General features: G+C 35.4%; 1 long non-coding RNA gene across 1 annotated transcript; it reads right to left on the bottom strand.

Moving 5' to 3' along the window:
* Positions 1 to 1,557: 1,557 nt before the first annotated feature.
* On the bottom strand, positions 1,558 to 2,874 carry LOC134242801 (uncharacterized). The gene is made up of 3 exons (XR_009986925.1): positions 2,543 to 2,874; positions 1,917 to 1,977; positions 1,558 to 1,593 (listed from the first exon to the last, which is right to left on the bottom strand). It is a non-coding gene; the product is annotated as an uncharacterized LOC134242801 (long non-coding RNA).
* Positions 2,875 to 18,799: the final 15,925 nt, after the last annotated feature.

Raw genomic sequence — 18,799 nt, 5'->3', positions numbered from 1 at the left:
TGCTGGAAATAACAAGAGGCCCAGGGGCCACAGCGCTCACCTGAGCACATCGGGCTTGAATTTACCCCCCGCCCCTCCGGGCGTTCATCATTTGAACAAACTAGAATCTACACTACCTGAAGATGATTCCATATAAATATCAATAATCATAGCTTTGAAGTACTTGAAAAGCAGAGTTTAAAAGGTTTCCCTATATATCCCTATGTAAAACTTGGGTCGGCCATTTTGGCCCCAGCCTAGCCCCAGGGGTCATGATTTGAACAAACTTGAATCTACACTACCTGAGGATGATTCCACATGAGTTTCATCTTTCCTGGCCCAGTGGTTCTGGAGAAGAAGATTTTTAAAGATTTTTCCTATATATTCCTATGTAAAACTTGGGTCGGCCATTTTGGCCCCACCCTTGCCCCCGGGGTCATGATTTGAACAAACTTGAATCTACACTACCTGAGGATGATTCCACATGAGTTTCATCTTTCCTGGCCCAGTGGTTCTGGAGAAGAAGATTTTTAAAGATTTTTCTTGTATATTCCTATGTAAAACTTGGGTCGGCCATTTTGGCCCCACCCTTGCCCCGGGGGTCATGTTTTGAACAAACTCGAATCTACACTACCTGAGGATGATTCCACATGAGTTTCATCTTTCCTGGCCCAGTGGTTCTGGAGAAGAAGATTTCTAAAGATTTTTCCTATATATTCCTATGTAAAACTTGGGTCGGCCATTTTGGCCCCACCCTTGCCCCGGGGGTCATGATTTGAACAAACTTGAATCTACACTACCTGAGGATGATTCCACATGAGTTTCATCTTTCCTGGCCCAGTGGTTCTGGAGAAGAAGATTTTTAAAAAATGCCATTAATTTTTAACAAATTCATGATTATCTCCCCTTGGAAAAGGGCGTGGCCCTTCATTTGAACAAACTTGAATCCCCTTTACCCAAGGATACTTTGTGCCAAGTTTGGTTGAAATTGGCTCAGTGGTTCTTGAGAAGAAGTCGAAAATGTGAAAAGTTTACAGACAGACAGACGGACAGACGGAGAGACAGACAGACGGACAGACGGACGCCGGACAAAATGTGATCAGAAAAGATCACTTGAGCCTTCGGCTCATGTGAGCTAAAAACTTGATGGACATTGACACCCACCACACAAATATATGCAAGTCAAGATTATCTAATCTTAATAGCCTTTTCAACACCTGTACAGTAAGTACATGTACATGTATATGAAAAAGTCAAATAATTTTTTATGAAGAAATTTTATTTCATAAACAGCTTTCCAAATTATGGTCGACTGTACAAGGAATACTGAGCAGCTGCAAATCATTTCCATCACTTCATATTCTTGTGGATGAAATCAATTCTGAAAATACATGTATGAGAAAATCAGGACATACTTGTAGTAACATACCATTATTGAGAGTAAAATGGTGTTTAAAATTGAATTAAATTCCGAACAATGCATGGATACATGCACAAACATTGGATGCATAATTAAATATTTGCAATTCTACTGTTATATTTTATTGTTTGTCAGGAATATTGAATGGTAATTTGGTTATGAATGAATACATTGGTCCAATTCTTTAGGAATAGCTGCAACACATTATATATACTATTGCTATGAGATTACTAAATAAAATACATTGTATAATAAAATCACATTACATTTGACAAAACAACTTATGATATACTTTATGCTGTACATAATGAATTTATGAAATTCATATTAAAAGATAAATGGAAACAAAGTTGTATTACAAAGCTTTTCTGGGAAATTAAAACCTCTGACATTTACAAGAGCAAATAATTAGAATATGAAAAAACATTCTTTCATCTTTACCAAAATGAAAAATAAATATAATCATGCACACATGCATGGTTTAAAAAAATGTGAAATGCTTTATAAGTGTACATACCCTGTGGAGAAATGGGTGCATTTTGTATTTATTTATTCTTCAAGCCTGGAACTCTTGACTGCTACAATAATAAAAGTATTATATAAATTACAGAAATTAATTGACTTGACATGAAATCAAACAAAAAAAAAAATTTATTCCCCATTAATTTAGAAATTCTATGAATTTAAAACCATAGATCTAAAGTGGAGGTTCTTTGTTTTCAACATAATGATAAAGATAATGTTCTTTACATTATGTAGCATGTTTGTATGCCAAAAAGACAACATTACATGTTCAGTAAATCATTGTCAACTCATTGACTGCAACAATGAAATTTCAAATTTAATTTAGTTTAAGTTTGTATTACTGTTGAACCCTCTTATTACACATGCTGTCTCAAAGAAAATAAGCTAATCGACTCTATATTTAGTACAATTACATTTTTAAATTTCTATTAAAAAAAGGATCAAATTTATGTGGGCTGTTGGGAAGGGGGGGGGGGGGGGCGACACACACTGCACTGCATTAGTTTTTCACTGACTGTGATAATGCATCGAAATAAACACGTACACACTTGTGATCGTTTTTTTATTCGATGTTAACAAAAGCATATCTACACATTGTACATACATGTGCATACATACCTGGGCTGAATGCACTGCAGTGATGGATCTAGGGAGCTAGCGCAGATCGTCTCAGTCTTCCGTTATTTTCTGTGATAATGTCCTCATATTCTCGTAATAGGGATAAACAATGCCTTGTCTCTCATCTTATCCCTATTTTCTTTAAAGAATGTCTGGTTATTGCATTTAAATCCACTGCATATCTCAGCTGATGTCGCCACGTTTTTAGATGTAAACAACATTCCGTGTCATCGAGTGCAAGCGCTTGGCTGAAGCCGAATGCAGCCAAACGGCACATAAGAAAGAGAATTATTTTAAAAACATGCTATTCTATATAGGAGAAAATCACTAATAATTATTTATTTAAACATGGAAATATTGCCGTTTGTTACAAATTCTTGCAAATATCGGTAAATAGTTATTTTGAGCTCTATTTCCTTATAAGGATCAATCAGGGCGGAGCAACTGTCATGACGTCAAACCTCATTATGACCTCATTACCATATTTTTTTCTATGGGTTGCCTTAACCTTACTGCGAAAATAGAAATTTCTGTGAAATTCTTTCCAAATGGTACTTCTCCTACAGTTTTGGTCCGATTTCAATATAACTTGGCACACAAGTAGACTACACTAAGATACATAATTCTGTGCATCTGGTTTTATTTTGATGGGTGGCAAGGATCATTTTTCTATTGAATGCTGTTTTGAAGTCTCAAGTCGCAACTGCTTCTTTTCTCTTCCTTTGTTTTAAGTATAAACCAGTAGAGCTACAGTCTCGACAGAGACTTCTGGTTAAATAAAGCATTGATCGCATTGTGGGACAACTGAACATAAGAAATCCTTATCTCCTTTCCTTTTTTTGTTTTACATACATGATAATATTTTGGTGTCATGCATGCTATTCTTTTACCAACATCGTAACATCAGTATACAGTATCTTAAGAAAAAGAAATACCTTCACATAAAAAATGTTCACCGGTTGATGACGATTTTATTTCTTTTATTTTATATCTGCACAAGAAGGTGTATTGCGTTAAATTCCGACACTCCCCGCGAATGATCACCTGAGGAATCTCGGTATTAATTTTAATTTCATTAACGTGACACTCTACTCTTACGACCTCTGCATTGACTGGACACACCGATACTTGGTTACAGGTGGCTATCTGATATTCGGTTTCACAGAAACAGGAACAGAAAGCGTAAGGCGCACACAGTACAACCTGATAACACAGAAAAGCACAGACAAAAACAATTTACACTCAAATCTACAAAATGAAGAGAGTATATATTTAACTCTGATAAAAGTTTTTTTATTAAACTTGTTACAGTCACCCAGCCAAATAATTACTCAATTAGTGATGCTGACCTTGAGAGAAAAAAAACATGGAGCCCACATCATGCACTAAGTCAGACAACAATAACATTTTTGTTTTATTCTTTTTGATTCGCTGAAACATTGCATTTGACTTTTCGAAATAAACCTATTTTTTCTTTGACGATTCAGATCATTCATGTAATTCTATGCTCATTTCAACCCTTTCGACCTACCTAATTTACATTCCGGCAGATTTATCAAGAAATTAACTCCGTAAGTTTCAAAGAGTTATCACAGAGACAAAAGTAAGAAATGGAAATATTCATGTATCTGCATGAGTAATCGAGTCTATCAATATAATATCATTTGATGATTTAACTGCATGAATATGCTCCATACAAAATTTTCTCTGACTGAATTATCTTTCTTCCGTACAAAACTCCCTCAATATTTGTAGCCAATGCATGGTTTTTAAATGCATGCAATTAAGATGCACTTCAATACTGTTTCTTGAATGTACTGTGTACTAGCTCTTTCTTTTTTTTATTTTTAAAGAGTTATTTAAAAAAAAATAAAAAATACTTTGTAAATATCAAATTCTATTTAAAGTTTTGCATCTATATAAATATATAATATTAAAAATTGTTGAAACATAAAAAAAAAATTAATCTGTCAAGCACAATACATACATGCACACACATTATACTATAAAGTTATATACATGAATATAATTACCTTGTTTTGGGGAAAGTTTGGTTTTCTTAATTTCCCTGGATTTTATTTTTCGTTTTGCCTTAGGCTCTTTCTCTGTCTCGAGTCCTTTCCCTTCAAAGGAAAATAATTTTTTTTATAAATTAATTTATATAGGATACAATTATTTGAAACTATAGCAAGGAAGAGAGGGATATAGCAAATCTTGATTAGTACGAAAACAAATATAGAAAATTCACTGATATAGGGAAGTTATCTTGGTTCCCTGGATATACAAATTCAATGAATTTCCAGTTGTTGATGACAAAGTGCATATAGATACTTTTTCTGAAATGTTCAAAACAATTAAAAAGCATAGTTAATACACTGCAATTTTGAAAAATAGAATTTTAATTATAGTTTTGATAATTCACTCCCCAACTTGATTTAATGAATGGAAATGTACAAATAATAATTTAATCTATATATGTAACCTTTATTACAAGCCAAATTAAAAATATTTTTAAGTTCAGCCTAATTGTTCATCAATCTTCAACATTGATATCAGGCCAATGAACAAGAGATGTTTGTAAAACACGGATGTCACTCTCCCCTAAATAATTGGACTTTTTCTAAGTTCAAGGAACATAATTCTTGCCAAAATGACCCAATCATATCCAAAACAGAACTTGACCTAAATATTCTTCTAATAAATCTATATACTGAATTTCAATTCAATGAGTGCAACTTCTGCAAAGAAAATGAACTGAAACAGCAAATAATTGGAATTTTTTCTAAGTTCAAGAAACGTAACTCTGTACAAAATAATAGTAACCTGTTCGTACCTATAACAGGACTTGACCTAGATATTCTTCTGATAAATCAGTATAATAAATTTCAATTCAATATGGTACAACCTGTGCAAAGGAAATGAACATAAACTGCAAATAATTAGAGATTAAGCTCGTAAATCTAGGTTTTACGAGCTAACATGTGATTAACAAGCTAGCATGCCCAATTAGGAGCTATTGCTCTCACCGAATGTGCCCTCGCTGATGGAATATCAGAGTGAGCTGATACTTCATAACACAATCTAATAGCAGACGATATCCATTTTGAGATCGTCTGGGATGACACTGGATTATATGGCTTTGCCATACCCCTTAATAAGGCCCTAGGGTCTTTAGATGACACCCTTAATTTTTAGTAGCTTTTAAATAGTACATCATTACCCTCCTGACATCAAGTAGTTTGTCTGGGAAGGAGGAAATGAAATCTCCTTTAGAAAATGAGATGAATCATCTGCTTTTGCCAAATTAGTTGGCAAGAAAGTAATTTTTGAATTCTGAATTCTACAAAATTCCCCAATGGCTAGGTGGCTCAGGTCGCTCACCCTTCTGGCTGTGACAATTGCCAGAAGCAAAACAAACTTATATGTAATAATCTTAAGTGGAGCCTTCTTCAAGGGTTCAAAAGGCATACCTCTTAAAGAACTCAAAACTAACTCCAAATCCCATTCTGGGACTAACTGTTTCTTAGGGGGTCTTGAGTTAAAAACTCCCCTCAATAATTTTACAACACTTGGATGTTCTCCTATATTCTTACCATCAACTGGTGTCAAAACATTCGACAACATAGATCGATAGACACATATTGTTCTATACTGTTTCCCTGATTCATACAGAAAGGCCAAAAAATTCAAGGCCTCATTCAAAGATGCAGCAGAGGGATCAATTTCCCGTTCCAAACACCAGCTTCTGAAGATTCTGTACTGAGAGGAATAGACATTCTGAGTACCTCTCCTCCAGGCTGCCAGCATAAGCTTGCTAGCTGCGCCTGAAATTCCTGCCGGTCTGCTTCTACACCTGAAATTGGCCAGATTACCTGAAATTCGTGTAACAATTCTCAGCAGGTCCGGCTGTGGTTGAATCACCGACGGCATGTCGTGTAACAAGCTGAGTATCCAAGTGAACCATGGTCTGCGTGGCCACCTCGGAGCAACTAGTAGTACTCTGCAATTGAACTTCGACACATGGTCGAGAATTCTGGGGATCAGGACTATCGGAGGGAAGGCATATCCCAGCATCCCCTCCCATGAGATTGACAAACTGTCCATTGCCCAGGCCTTCGGGTCTCTCTGCCAAGAGCAGTAGGTTGGTAATTTGTGATTCATTGCTGACGCAAACAGATCTATGTGAGGATTGTAATACCGAAGCCAGATCCTCTGAACAATCGTTTCTTTTAGAGACCACTCCGTCCGACAGATTTTGACCTTCTGTCTGCTCAATTGATCCGCTAGAACATTGCGAATCCCTGCTATATGTGCTGCTCGCAGCACTATTTGATTCTCCACGGCCTTCTGCCATAATTTTAATGCTAGTTGACACAGAAGGGGAGACACTGTTCCCCCTTGCCTGTTTATATACTGGACTACCGATACATTGCCTGACCGAACTAGCACAGATTTCGTCTGCCAGTAATGTGCCTATTTGGTAAAAGCATGTATCACTGCCTTCATTTCCAACAAATTTATATGCATTCTCATCTCCTCTGGGCTCCAAGTGCCCTGGACCATCTGGTCCTCCCAATGTGCTCCCCAACCCGTTTTGGAGGCATCTGTTGTGACATACCGTAAATCTTGAAATTTTTGCTGTGATAAATATTTAGCAAATTTGCGAGTTCATTGCATTCGCAAAAATATTTTTCTTAACAATAAATTATTTATAAGAAAATGTAAACAAAGCAGTGGTAATTCGCAAAATTTTGAAACGTAAAAATTAATCAGCACCATTTTGACCCGAATTCGCAAAATAAAATCGACGTTAAAATTTCCAGATTTACGGTAAATCTCTCCTGTTTCCATCCACCATCTTAAATCTGTTTTCGCATTCTCCGACACCAAAATGAGCTTTGAAATTTTGTCCATTTTGGGTTTCCACTGCCTCAGGAGACAGAACTGAAGACTCCTCATGTGAAGTCTGCTTAATGGCACTAAATCTATCAGTGATGCCATGTGGCCAAGAATTTCTAAAATTGACCTCGCTGACACTTCCCTTGCTTTTAAAAGAGATTCCAGAAGGACTTGTATCCCCAATATTCTTTGCACAGTTGGGCTCAGTCTGCCCAACTTTGTATTGAACTGCCCCCCAATATAAATGAAATCCTGGCTCGGATCCAGTCGCGATTTCTCTTTCGACAGGATCCACCCCAACCGAGCTAGTAAGGTGCAAACCTGTTCCGTGTGTTGTCTCAAAATTACTGGGGACTGATGAATAATCAGACCGTCGTCCAAATAAAAGACCACTTGAATGCCCTGTACATGAAGGAATTCTATAACCGGTGCAAGGACCTTGCAGAATACTCGAGGGCTTGATGACAGACCAAAAGGGAGAGCCCTGAACTGAAAATGATTCCCCATGAATTCGAAACGGAGATATTTCTGATGAGATTCTCTTATTGGTATGTGATTGTAAGCATCCTTCAGATCCAGGAAAGTTGTGAAGTCCCCTGGCTAAAGAAGCATCTTTATAGTGCGAATGAAACTGAGTTTGAAGCCTTTGCGTACTGCAAATTTGTTCAGTGGTTTTAAGCTCAGAATAGGACGATAGCCTTCTTTTTTCTTGGGGACAATGAAGAAAGTGCTGTAAAAGCCTTGACCCCTTTGATTTAAGGGAACAGGAACTATTACATTTTTGTCTAATAGGGTCTGAATTTCTTGATGTAATACCTTTTTGGCTTCTACATCTTTGGGAACAGGGGTGCATCTTACCCCTCGGTTGGAAGGAGGAACCTGAGTGAATTCTAAAGCGTACCCTTTCTGAATTACCTCTAAAACCCAACGGTCTGCAGTTATTTTGTGCCATTCGTCAAAAAATAGATTCAATCGACCTCCCACTTGGAGTGTCAGTTCTGCCTCCATCGAGGCCCTAGGTTCGAAAGGGCTGATCTACAGCCTGCAATGGTGACTTAAAGCGCTCACCGGACTTCTGATTGTTCCCATTATTTGAACCTGAACGGTTTCTGAATTGATTCTTCCCTTTATTCATAAAGGGTTTACCGGACTTAAAATTGCCAGATACCCCTCTAGACTGTTCCCTATTGTGGCCACTGCCACTTGCCTGTTGTTGATTGCCAGTGCCATATGTGTTATTCTGGCCTATCTTGCGAAAAGGACCTTTCTTTGGTGTGAAAGTAAACGCATTTGTAGACAAGTATGTTTGAGCACTCTTCTGTGCTCTCACTTTGTCAACTACCTCTTGGATCCCCTCCCCGAATAGCCAGTTAGGGTTTAGGGGCATAGCTAAAAGCTCAGACTCGAAAGGAGTTGAACCCAGCTTGGTGTCCTTCACGATATTCACTTTCCGTGCGTGGTGTTGCAAAGCGCAAGCTCTACCCATCTGATCTAATGCATCTTGAGATGCTTCAAACGCTTCCGACAAAGTAGCTTTCGACTTAGCCGGGGCATGCGCGAAAGAAGGGGGATCTAGAAGGAGCGTTTTCTCTGTGGTTGAGTTGGGGGACTAGACAGGGAAAATCCATACGTTATTTTGAGGTAAGTATCACATGTGAAGCGAAGTAAAATTGGATTTTTTCTACGTCAAAGGGGCATACATGTAACAAAATTGGCCCGATTGTACCCAAAACAGAATTTGACCAAGATATTTTTCTGATATACTAAATTTCATCTCAATATGTGGAACCTCTGCAAGGAAAATGAACAAAAACTGATGATTTACCGACAGACAGGCTGATCGACCAACAGATACTAGCAAAGCAGTATGCTCTCCCTTCTTCAAAGGGAGGTATAAAAATGATTTGTTTGATGTACTCCAACCAACCCATCAAAATCACCTTTACCTAATCATTTTTTTCAGCACTTGGAATTTCTATGAAAAAATTTAATTTACTTTCAATAGAAATAGAGTTTGTTTAATTTTCAAGCCAATAAATAAATTTCTGTGAATTTTTATGACAGTTAATATCAATTTGATCAATACTATCAAGCAGAAAAAAAACTACCTACCAACCTTGAAAAATGTAAGTCGGAGTACCCCCCTCCCCCCAAAAAAAATTCTAATGATTGTCACAGTGCAAAATAGAGCATATTATTAAACATCACGTTAAATTCAACATAAAGAATTCCTCAATTCAATATACAAATAACACAAACCTTTTAAGTAGACTCCCTTTACAGCTTTAGTGTACAGGTCCAAAAAGGAGAATTCTTTATTGGCCAATACTTCTTTCACCAATGGGCTATGAGCCTTGAATCCAATACTCTGCCTCAAAGGATTATCAACAGTGGTGAACAGCAGACAGGCATGAATTCCTGCTCCATAGAGTTTGACAATCTGTTCTTGAATACATGTAATCAGGTTAATAGACAAGTACATATATAAAGGTGTGAAGTGCAAAAGGATTGCTATAAAACATAACTTTACTTATATCTCTCCTCATTCTCTCTAGAATTTATGGGTATTAATCCCCTCCCATGATATCTCTCCTTTCATGATCAAAGTTTCAGTGTCCACTGTTTTTGTTGGAAATACAAATCCACAATTTTTACAAATCATCACTTTAACATGGCTCTCATAGTTACAGCTGGGGCATCTTCTGTGATTTTTTTTAAACTGTCTGAAAAACAAACTTTTTATATAATTAAATGTACATATATATCAATTACTGCAATTTAAATATTTTATATTTAAATGTTTGTTTAGCATCTACTGTTTAAACCAATATAACATAACGAGTCAATTCATTTCAGTGAATAAAAAAAAAAGATAATGATGGAGCTTTCCCAAAGTCAAATTTACCAGTTCTCAATATATATTTTTATCCCCCGCAAACGAAGTTTGGGGGGGGGGGTATATAGGAATCACCTTGTCCGTCTGTCTGTGCAATCGTGTCCGGTCCATATCTTTCTTACAGAGGGACATTAGAATCTACTACTCCACACTAAGATTGCTCATGACCTAAGGGTGTGTCATGACCTTGACCCAAGGTCATTTGGGGAAGTTCAAAGTCAGTGGAAAAAAAATTTCATAATTGGTGTCCGGTCCATATCTTTCTTATGGATAAACTTGGTAGGTTCTCATTTCACACAAAGATTACCCATGACCCAAGGGTGTGTCATGACCTTTACCCAAGGTCATTTGGGGAAGTTCAAGGTCACTGGAAGAAAAATTTCATAATTCGTGTTTGAAACATATCTTTATTATGGAAAACTTACTTCTGAAAAACCCAGCGGGGGTATTTTGTCCCGTATGGACAGTTCTAGTTTCACCAAGTTTTGAAATTAAAGTGTTAAGGTTGGGGGTCCATTAGAATTATTAAAAAAATCATAATTTAAAAATTAGCAGAAAGACTCGATAAAACTATCAACATTTACATTATAATGTAAAGGATCACCCCACAATCAATCTTAAATTTTAAAATTTATTGCATCTTGGCATTTAAATTGAGGAGCATAAAATTCACAATTTAGAAAGAGGTAACCTTGGTTGTCAAAAATAAGCATGTTCTTTACCCAAAGGCAGAGAAGAATTAAGATTTACAAAGAATTACGACAATTTACTATCATCAATATACTAGTAACCCCAACTTTCAAACCAGAAACTCTTGCTCTGTGGCCATGAATTCTTAATTTTGTTATAGGGGTCAATGATTATTCAATTCATAAATTCAACTTTGCAAGCAGTTTGACAGCTTGATGTCCAGTAGTAAGGACTTTAGAAAATTTCCAAGATTTTAATGCTTTTACACCAATCCCTGGAAGGGGGGGGGGGGGGGGGTGACGGAAAATGAAACTCATGTGTTTTGTTCCCTGAAATCGATAGAGTGATGATTGTGTGGAGAAGCTGAAGAAAGGCAAAAGGTCAAGTAGACCAAAAAATGACATTCTGAATAAAAAGGTGTTTCAATTTCAAAAATGTTTCATTTTTTGGAAAAATTTTTGTAACCAAATACATGTATAGCTTTACAATACCTTAATTGATTATTTCAGTACTTAAAACAGCATGAAACACTTTGAAATATATACATGTACACATTTTTTTTAAATAATTGTACTTTTTTTTCCACGTCTATTTTTTCGTAGTAAAATGCTGAATTGTATTTGCATAAAGAGAATTATTACACAAAAACATGCATATTTACCCCTGGTATGTTTGCAGATATTATCTGTATCATATATTATTTTGTATGACTGATAATATGTATATATAAATGCAAAAGGCATACACATGCATGTGTAAAAAAGTGTCATGGTGAGAAAATGAGATGTGTAATACATGTTGGTGTGATTAGATTTATCCAAGAAAATTTCAATATCATTGCTGAAGATTCAATTTGAGATCTATTATTTTGGAATGCCTAAAATGTTTTCTGGTTGTTACGAGATTTATTTCAAACTTATTTTAAACATAAACTGTACAATATAATTTTGACATGTTTAGTTATTTTTTACCTTTGAATTTTTTTACACTCACTTCTTCATGGTTATAGCTATTATTTTTCTTATAATTTATTTTTTCATTTTTGATCATAATAAAGTATTATATCAAGATTATATTAATATTACTCTACATGTCTTATGATGTCTGTCAACATGGTCAAAAACCAACATATACATGTGTTCGCAAGTACCCACAGGAAAACTAATAAGGTGGTGAGATAAAAATCATAAAGATAAAACCAGATAAAAATTCTAATGAAGCTCCATGCTGCTACACTGTATATACACATCTAATTAACATGCCAGTGTATTATCATCTGCATGATCTGGTATAAAGGGAAAAACACTTTTATGATAATTGACTGAAATTGTGTTTCACTACACATGTTTAACACCTCTATGTAGGCTCTGCATAATATCATCTGGTATGAAAATGGAAAATGTATTGTCAGTGAATTTTGAGTATTTTGTAAAATAAAAAAAGAAATCTAAATGTGTTCACAACAAAATAAAAAAAAATCTAAATGTGTTCACAACATTTTAAGGAAACGTGTGTGTGTGTGTGGTGTGTGGGGGGGGTGTCTTTTAATTGTGTCCATAAATTAATATCAATTAATTTCTTGGAGAAGAAAAATGGACATAGCTCATGAACAACATGCTTTCTTTTCCACTAATAAACATACTAATTTTAATAATTTTCCCTGGAAGAGGTAATATTGTTTTTGGATGTCGGATGTTGGAAGTAAAAAAAAAAGGGGGAGGGGGTGAGGTTAAATGTGAATTTTGTAACGGTGTAGTAATCGGAAATGAAATAGTCTTCAAAGTCTGTTACTAACAGTTATTCTAAGTTAAAATAATAGGCCCTATAGTACAATTTCAATAAATGTTAATAAAACCAAACATAATTATGACTTTTGTGATAGGTGTAAACATGATTTTATACATAGTTCTATTTCAAAAAAGTTTAGCAATTATGTACAATTTAAAAAATGGTGGATACTCTTTAGACCAAAAATCCTGTCTATTTAAAAATTTGATTGCAAGATTATATGTTTTGAAAAATGAATGATGCATGCATTTATTTTAACCCCCCCCCCCCCCTCCTTTCTCAAATTGCTTAGACCTACATACTAGGCCCACTACGATAACTCCGATCAGAAAATTTTATACGAAGCTTATTATTTTTAATTACAAAAACAGCTTAGAAATTTGAACTAAATGTCGTTTAGGCCTAGAATATTTAAGCCCCCCCCTCTCCCCCCCCCCCCCCAAAAAAAACCGTTTTTGTGCAAATTGTGCGATGCAAATGCATCACGTTCCAACCATTGATAGCGTGAATTTTAACATTATAAGCAATGGGAAAAGGTTGATATGCAAATTTTAAAAATCCAAAACAAGAAAAATCAACAGTATTATTTGAAAAACTACAACAAATAAAAATGCTCACCATTTTCTATATCCACCATAGTTCCACGCTGCTTTGTTTGCCTCGTTATCTTCTTCAGCTCAGCAATCGATATTCTTACCTTCTTTTATTAGAGAGTTCAAACCTTATTGTTAGATAGTAGAAATGGTACTGTGTAAGAGGATATGACAACAGTAAATATATTACTGTTTAAGTCTGAGCATGCATTGGTACTTATTATTTTTAAACCATGAATTTATAGGTAATTAGGTATTGAATAAAAGCAAAATAAATTGCAGTTGTTGACATCACAGAAAATTCACATTTGTATTTTTCCCATTTGAATCGGTACTGTACCCATTCCAAATGGGTAAAAATGATTTGCTGTAATCATGTGTATGGATGATCATAATGGGTCTATTACATTTATTTATTATTAACACCTTGGGATGCACTTAACATAATTAATCATATAATCTATTTTTTATTTGTAGGAGCCCTGCTAAAGTCAATGTCTAAAGGAACATGTCTGACTCTACAGCTAGGATAAGGCAATTCACTGTTAATTTCCCAGTATTTTTGGACTGATCAAAACCATTTTTTTTTTGGTCTTTTAAACATTTTAACATTTTTAAAAATCATAAATCAAGGTTATTCTTGGTATGAATTATCTATCTCCTTGCATCAAGAACAATAGTGGTTTGAATTACCTAAACCAAGAAGGGAACACAACATAGTTGACCAACAAAGCCTGCTCTAACTCTACTGAGGAACAATTCAACATGCAATGATTGATTGTATAGTGTTTAACGCCCCTCTCGAGAATTTTTCACTCATATGGAGACGCCACCATTTGCCAGTGGAGAGTTGCAGCTAGGCTTATTTCAAAATGTTCAGTGAATTACGTCTAAGGCGTATTTTTTTCTGGATTTCAGACATATTGTTAATTAGGACCGGGCGATTAAAAAATGATTCATTCTGTCAGGTATAAAATATCTATAATCTCCAGTCTAAGAATGAGGGCGAAAGATAAATTTCTGGTCCTCGGAATGAGAATTTCGAATAATTTCAATGAAGTTTTCAGTTGTAATATTTTGAATGGGAACGCTTACAGATTTTTTGACTGAACCTTTTTTCGCCTTTTCCCAAAATGAAATTTCTGTTTGCATTATTGGTTCTATCTAAATGTCCAACACCTACCCATGGTGCACGGTTTCCATTCTCTTCCCGTGGAGATTGAAGATCTGAAGATCCTTCCCCATATTGATTGCGGAATCTTTTATGAAGGTATAGTTCCCGTATGTTGTCGGTAACTTCTTCGCATGTTCTACATCTAAATGCAAGTCGTTCTTCGGTTGAAGCAATATTGGCGAAGGTGGACGGATCAGAGTCGTCCGGAACATAACAGCAAGAGGAGTCTGGAACGAAACAGGCATAGGAGGTGGACGGTCCAGAGTCCTCCGGCACATAACGGTGGACAGATGTGTTGCTGCATCACCTGTTAGATGCTGGTGAAAACTTTGTTTTGCAATATTGCGATCACAATGGAAATTTTGATTTACTAGTACTTAAGAAAAATTGTGTATTTACAATGCTATTTACTTTAAAAATGTTTTGTTGGTTTACAATAGTGTTAACTCGGTGACTAAAGTCATCACTTTGAAAACTATTAGCTATTCAAGTATTTGACTAAATGTCTTTAAGATATTAGGATACTTTGTTTTGTTGTGTCAATAATCAAGAATTTAATGATGCGATGCCCAGTTAAATAGATCAAATTATTACTATTTTTCTATATAAATTTAGTACAAATAATATGCTATAATAGTACACAATGTTATTAAATACCATGATGCAAATGTTCCTCACTACCCTAGTTGATATAACATATGGGATTACTTTATTTAAATTTACAGAAACAAGGCGAAGTGGACAGAATATACACTCTAGGGCACTGATACTGCCTCTTAAGTTATACAGATTTCTTAGTACTGCGATAGAGGCGTCCTCTACGTCAAGCAATTCGGCATTCAAAATGTCACGAGCATTTATGTTGTGTTTTCTGTTAATCCTTGTTACCAGAGATTCCATTCTCTCGTCTTCATCTGAACTGTCCTCTCTATTAAACAAAAAAATACATTATTTTTAGACATACATTATCCTCTCATAGGATTAATTTAAAGTCAGATGCGATATGTTCCGCAGATATCTGTTTTGAATATCTTTAAGATATATGAAAAATATATATAGAGAATTAGATGCTTTTTTCTTGCTTGTGCAACAAGTGGTTTTCAGGCCGACTTTTCTTTCAAGTTTTATGCTGCTTCTTCTAATGAAATAGATATCCGAATATATTTTTATTTTCTGACCACCCGATGTCCGTCCGTTCATCTGTAATTTTTTTACATATTAAATTTCTTCTCTAGAACCACTGGAGCAATTTTGACCAGACTTGGTATAAAGCATTCTTGGGTTAAGGTGAGTTTCAAATATTAAAATGAAAGGCCAAGCCCCTCACAAGGGGAGATAAACAAAAAAGACAAAAAAGGGTGTATGGGGTAATTAAGAAAACGAAGAAAACTGAAGGTCATTCCACACTTCTCCATGTGATGCTCTTTTACTTCAGTGTGTTTCCGTTCTTGAGACAAAATGCTTTGCTGATCAAAATCTTATGTAAAAAATACAAAGGAGTATTCCACTTAAGTATAGTAGCGTGGTCCCTTTTTACACCCTTGGTTTACTGCATAGATAGTAGGATTGGGTATTTTGTTTGATTTCATTGTGTATAATAAAGTATTTCTAATAATATGATTGTGTATTCATAATGAATTATCAAATACATAAAAAAATACAAGACAATTTTTAACACCCATCGCGCTAAAAATTGCCGGAACTTGTCCCATCCATCAGACTACGGTTTTTCTGTTATATGTAAATGGGCGGAGACATTTAGATTAGATACTATAAAAAGAATTATATGTTAAAGATTCACAATCAACAACTAAAACAATTTTCTATTCATTTCACAAAACTCTATAGCAATGTGAATGAACAACGATAACAAGATTAACCAAACAAGTCCATATGCTGACCGATACATGATCGACTGAGTACATTTCAACTGAGTGCTTGCTACCACGTTTACTGTGGGCATTTACCTGTAACGACACAAATCCACGTGGCTTGTTGTGATTCGAGCCAGGTCATAAGAGGTTAATCGCATGTAAATGAAGATAGCGAAGAGTTTCAAAATCACAATACTTTTACTTAGAAAGCATAGAGCACAAGGTTGTTCAACAAAGATATTTTTACTCATGCTTTACCCATATAATATACACATTATATATCAATCTCGACTCTGAACAAACATGTGCTCGGTGTTTACGAAAGCTTGAAAGTGTGTACCTGTCAGTGATTTCTTTTGATATTCATGAAAATCAAAGGACCCGAACTTCAAAACACAGCTTCGTATGCTGTGTATATCTATTATTTGACATTTTTAGATAAAGATTCAAATAATAAAGACATTAGTTATTAAGAACATTTAATTTTTAAAGCCTTTGATAAATGTTCGAAATTTGACGAGTAACCGGGGACCACAGGTAAGCCGTAAATGAGAATTGTCCTTTTCCCAAAAATCACGAACTGAAGTGAATTTTAGAAATGTGAGGGACACCGGTACCCCTGGATATATTTTACATAATGCGTCTTTCCTGAATTGAACCATGCACATGAGATATGACCTGTGCTATGAAAAAAAGAATAATAATTAGATGTGTTCTTGTTGTCTTCCGACCGACTTTTCTTCAGAATTGTATGCTACATCTTCCAATTAAATAGATTTCAAAATGTATCTTTTTGTTTACGTTCATTTACATCGTCTCTATGCATAAACTATGACTGATCAAAAGTTTCTCCAGAAAAAGATTTTAAAAAGAGAGAAAAGCTCCATGATTGTTTTTAAAAAAGAAATGTCATTTCGAATTTTAAAAAATGTCAGAAAAAAATCAACTGTGTACTGTTAAGTATAACGTATGTCTGAATACATCCCTACGATTTCTTTTGTTTTGTTTATTAGCCACTACCATTTGAAAACTTTTGTCCTTTGTGTGTAGGAAATTTCCAGCTGCATCTTGAACCACTTTAATCTCATTATAAACTGCAAAGAAGATATTTACAGCAGTGCGGTGATCAATGATGCTCCCGTAAACGAAGTTTCGAGAGTTTTTGTCGTATCCGTTCGTCTGTCTGTCTTGCTGTCTGTTTGTACGCAAAGACTTTGATCTTGCTCCTTACTTTTGATTAAGTGGAGCTATGACTTTCATATTTCACATGTGTATTTCAAGGAAAGGTGCGACATCAAATCTAACTTCGCTTGAGTGTTTAAACTAGAAAAATGTCTACAGGACATGAATGCCCCGTTGAGGGTTAATTAGTAATGCAACATGAAAATTTGTAATAGTATATGAAATTTTATCCGAATATCTTGATTAGTGATGCAGTCGAATTGCTCGCATCAGTGTGTATCAGCGTAAGAAGTTGGACGCTAATTTATCTACAACAAGGGCACCGCTAAGCGGAGCATCCCCTCGCGGCAGGAACATCACTAGTAATGGCAATATCTCGTGAGAGATGAATTCTCTATAGGGACGTTTAACATGTTAAAGATTGATAATACAACGTAATCTTCTTTAATGCCCCTCTCATGAATATTTTGCTCATATAAAGGCTTGCCTGTGAAGATCTGCACATTTTCTTCCTGTAATAGACCTGCACTGACGGCCATTGAGCAATGAGGGATCTTATTGTACCAGCAACTATTTAGACATTGGCCCTTGGTCTCCACGTCCTACAGTGGGATTCAAACCCGCAACATTAGGATCAACTACCTTACTTGAGATAAAATAATTAGTGGAGTGTTGTTGTTGATCCATGTGCAAAGCGTCTTTGTTGGGGGGGGGGGGACATTGATACCTAATTTTGGGTAGTAAAGTTTAACATAAGGTATTTAGTGGTTTTTATACCCCCGCAAACGAAGTTTAGGGGGGTATATTGGAATCACCATGTCCGTCTGTCTGTCTGTCTGTCCGTCCGTCTGTAGACAAGATTTTGTCCGGACCGTTTCTCAACAATTGTTGGATGGATTTGTCTCAAAATTTATACACTTATTATTCACCATATGAAGGTGTGCACCTGGGATTTTCATCGTGATTGGATGATTTTTCTGCATTTTACAGGCGTTTTTTCTTTTTTATTTTGTGATTTTGTTTGGCTCATAACTAGAAAACTATTAGACTTACAATCATCAAACTTTGACAATTTATGCATCTTGGGTAGACGGTGTGTCACGACCTATTTCAAGGTCACTGTAACCTTTAATTTAAGTGATTTTTTCAAAATAACCAAGT

The sequence above is a fragment of the Saccostrea cucullata genome, unplaced genomic scaffold (genome assembly GCF_032062105.1).
Source record: "Saccostrea cucullata isolate Sc308-1 unplaced genomic scaffold, CSIRO_AGI_Scuc_v1 ctg3695, whole genome shotgun sequence".
NCBI lineage: Eukaryota > Metazoa > Mollusca > Bivalvia > Ostreida > Ostreidae > Saccostrea > Saccostrea cuccullata.
Note: the sequence above shows the minus strand (reverse complement) of the source record. Positions and strands in the feature narration are given on the sequence as shown.